Source organism: Heterocephalus glaber, unplaced genomic scaffold (assembly GCF_053883595.1).
Source record: "Heterocephalus glaber isolate CG9 unplaced genomic scaffold, H.glaber_assembly_v1.0 deba00001504, whole genome shotgun sequence".
NCBI classification, from domain to species: Eukaryota; Metazoa; Chordata; class Mammalia; order Rodentia; family Bathyergidae; genus Heterocephalus; species Heterocephalus glaber.
Genome location: NW_028258324.1, coordinates 35,986,063 through 35,989,913, shown reverse-complemented (window position 1 = coordinate 35,989,913; position 3,851 = coordinate 35,986,063). Strand labels below are relative to the sequence as shown.

Here is a 3,851-nt window from a genome sequence, read left to right as displayed (position 1 = left end):
ATCTATTATGCCTGCCGGCTCTGATACCCTGGGCATTATCTGCATTGGTATTAAAGAATAGACACCAACAGATGGCTACAGTTTTATAGAGAAGAAACAATCTCTGACCATATTTCACAGGGGGTCTGGAGAACATTAGAGCTTGAAATTCTTAGGATCTAGAACTCATACACTGTGTAAAGACAGCAGGAATATTGCTTTCTGGGCAAGCTAACTAGTCATGCAAGGCTCAGCTGAGAAAGGGAGAAAGGAGGAGGAAGAGTGCCTAATAGAAGAAGGAAACATGAAAATGCAAAATAGAACTTCCCAATAGTATGTCTAAAACATCTGTCTTACCAAAGCAAACTAAAAATTTTAATGTAGATCCTGAAGGATTGCATCAATATTGTTTTGCTGGTTATGATATTGTTCTACAGGCATGCAAGATGTTTCCTTCCCATTGGAGAAAACTAAGTGAAGGGAACAACAGATCCCTCTGTATGTTTGTTACAACAGCATGATTCTACAAATGTCTCAAAAAAGAGGGGGGAAATAAGTATTGAGGTAGAGAAACTAATTAGTTGTTTGTGCAAGGATTGAACTATAAGGATGTTCATCATAATGTTGCTCATATCCACAAAATATTGCACAAACTACATAAATGTCTAATGTTATGAATTAGTTCATTATACAAATTATCTTACCTATATACAGAAATATCATGCAGCCATTAAAATAATGTTATAGAAAGGTATATACAATTTGGAAAGATGTTCACAATATATTTTCGCAGAAGCAAGTTATAAAACAGTATGCTTTCCATTTTGTAAATAATAAGTATGTATTATCATTACATACAAGAAAGACTAAAAGAATAAAAATCCACAATGCTAGGAATGATTTATTAGGTTAGGGATGATTTTGCTTTTTTCAGTTTGTGTTTGCTGGAATTTCTTTCACAACCCTAATTCACTCATGTAACGGATATTTATTTGCTATGGCATGTGAGAGCCTGCAGTTATCATGGTAAGCAAGGGGCACACAGCTCCCTTCCTGGACCTTCCTGGCTTAGGCAGCTTTAATAATGATGAAGAGGCTTGAAATGCTGAGCCTCCCTGTAACAATTTTTGGTTCTGTGAAGCCTTGCCCGGGCCCCAGTCTCTTTCAAGAACTGGCTTTCGGTATCCAAACCATGATCTTTGACTTTCATCTCTAAAACTCCAATCAGAAACCATCAGATTTCTGATACCAGTCACCTCCCCTGCTCTTAGCAGAAAAGAGACACAGAGAGCAGCATTTGTAAAACATATATTAATGGTGAGACACTGCCATGGGCTTTGTTTATATGGCATCTGGAGCCCAGCAGAGGCATAGAAAGAAGATCTTATTGTCAGCATTTACGAAAGAGTGAAACAGGAGCATAGGGTGATTAAATGGTTTGTCCATAGACACATAGCTAATATGACAGCTGCCGATCAAAGTTCAATATATGCATGTATAGAAATGCCACAGTGGCGGCCCTGGAGCCGCTGCCTCGGCAGCCGCTTGTGCCGTGGGTCTGAGTGCAGTGGCGAGCAAGGGAGCACGGGGCCCGCAGAGCATGTCCGCCATCCTCCCCGCACTGCGCTCCAGGGCGCGCTGGGCCTCTGCCGCTCCATGAATTCCAGCTGAGTGCGGGGCCGGCCGTGCGGGGCCTGGGCCTCTCAAATTAATGAAGGAGCACAAGGAAAAACCTTCTCAAGACTCCAGAGAACATAAAAGTGCCTTCAAAGAACCTTCCAGGGATCTCAACAAATCTTCCAAAGAATCCTCTAAGAAACCCAAAGAAAATAAACCACTGAAAGAGGAGAAAATTGTTCCTAAAATGGCCTTCAAGGAACCTAAACCCATGTCAAAAGAGCCAAAACCAGATAGTAACTTATTCACCATCACTAGTCGACAGCAAGAGAAGAAGGCTCCTAGTGAGAGGCCCCCTATTTCAGATTCTGATGAACTCTGAGCCAAAAAAAGGAAAAAGAGTAGCTCAGAGGCTTTATATAAAAGTTTTTCTAGCGCGCCACCACTGATACTCACTTGTTCTCCTGATAAAAAACAGATAAAAGATAAATCTCACTCAAGATGGGTAGGGTCAAAATCGAAAGTGAGGTATCAGAGAAGAAGAAATCAAGTTTGCCACCTTTTGATGATATCGTGGATCCTAAGGATTCAGACGTGGAGGAGAATATGTCTCTAAATCTGATTCCGAGCAGCCCAGCCCTACCAGCTCCAGCTCCAGCTTCAGTTCCAGCTTTGCGCCGTCCCAGACCAGGCAACAAGGTCCCCTACAGTCTACAATGAAAGATCTGCATTCTGATGACAATGAGGAATAGGATGAGGCAGAGGATAATGACAATGACTCTGAGATGGAAAGGCCTGTAAATAGAGGAGGCAGCTGAAGTCGCAGAGTTAGCTTGAGTGATGGCAGTGATAGTGAAAGCGGTTCTGCTTCTTCACCCCTAAACCAGCAACAATCAGATTCTTCAAATGAAAAGTCCAATAAAGCAAAGCAAACCAGATAAACAAATGAAGAATGGTGAATGTGACACGGCCTACCTAGACGAGCTGGTAGAGCTTCACAGAAGGTTACTGACACTAAGGGAAAGACACATTCTGCAGCAGATTGTGAACCTTATAGAAGAAACTGGACATTTTCATATCACAAACACAACATTTGATTTCGATCTTTGCTCCCCGGACAAAACTACAGTCCATAAACTACAGAGTTACCTGGAAACATCTGGAACATTCTGAGGATACAACAACTGTATGCATCAAAAACTCTTGTGGTATTTTTTTTTTGATTGTGATTATTTGTTGTTTATATGAAAACACTCAGAATGATGCAACCAAAAGGGAAAAAGTAAAAATCAAACAACTTTCAGCTTTATTTTTCTTCAAAGCCAGTCATCATCTCTTGATAAAGGAGAGGGTAAGCAAACCAACCTCAGCGGACCCCTCTTCTCTCCAAGGAAATCTCAGGAACAGTTAGCCTGGATAGCCTTGAAAACAAAGCAGACAAAACACAAGAACACTTAGAGAATGTGTATGGGATCATGTGTCTCTCTCTGTGGTGGTTCATTCCACAGGATGAATGCATATTCAACACACTGCCTTATTACATAACTGATCTATTTATTATCACATACAGATATTTTGAGTCTTTGAGGGAATGACACCGCCAGACATCAAAATACTTGGTCCCATGGATGCTCTATCAAAGCAGCGCCCTTGCTGTCCCATGCCCAGCGACCTCACTCTACACCGTGCCACTCTCTGCCAACTTCTTACAAGTCCTTGGGCGTGGCACAGTCTGTATTTTCCACCTTCTGTTTTTCCAGGTCCAGGACACAAATTATCAACTAGGGGGTGGGGGGACCAAATAGCCGCCTTGATTTTCTTCTTCTTTGTGGTCTTTTTCTCCTGAAAGTTGGGGCCCAGTCCTTGGCTGTCTTCATGTAATGATCTTGGACCATGGTAGAAAATGCACCAAATAGGATCATACAAATTGCTGTCTAGGCTTAGTCAATAAACCTGTAGGACTTCTAACAAAAGTGTACCTGTAAATGCCCTAAATCCAGCATTATTAAGCTGTCATCAACAGTCTTGTGTCTGTTTTACTGTTATAATATTAGGTAAATATGGAAGTAAAAGCATTCCACAGGATCATTTTTAAAAAGGAATTCCAGTCCTATTTTCTAAAGACAGTAAAAATTAATTCAGATCTATTTATTAATAAGAGTTTCAAATCTCTGCAGCTGCCAGTGTGGGACTCATCTTTACCTTAAACCAGGAACCAGAGGCTTTTGTTTGTTTAAATATGATTCTCTTAAACT

At 41.1% G+C, this 3,851-nt stretch overlaps 1 pseudogene; it reads left to right on the top strand.

Annotated features, from left to right (window-relative positions):
• The first annotated feature begins 1,077 nt into the window (after positions 1–1,077).
• On the top strand, positions 1,078–3,039 carry LOC147825303 (protein AF-9 pseudogene; annotated as a pseudogene).
• The last annotated feature ends 812 nt before the right edge of the window (positions 3,040–3,851 follow it).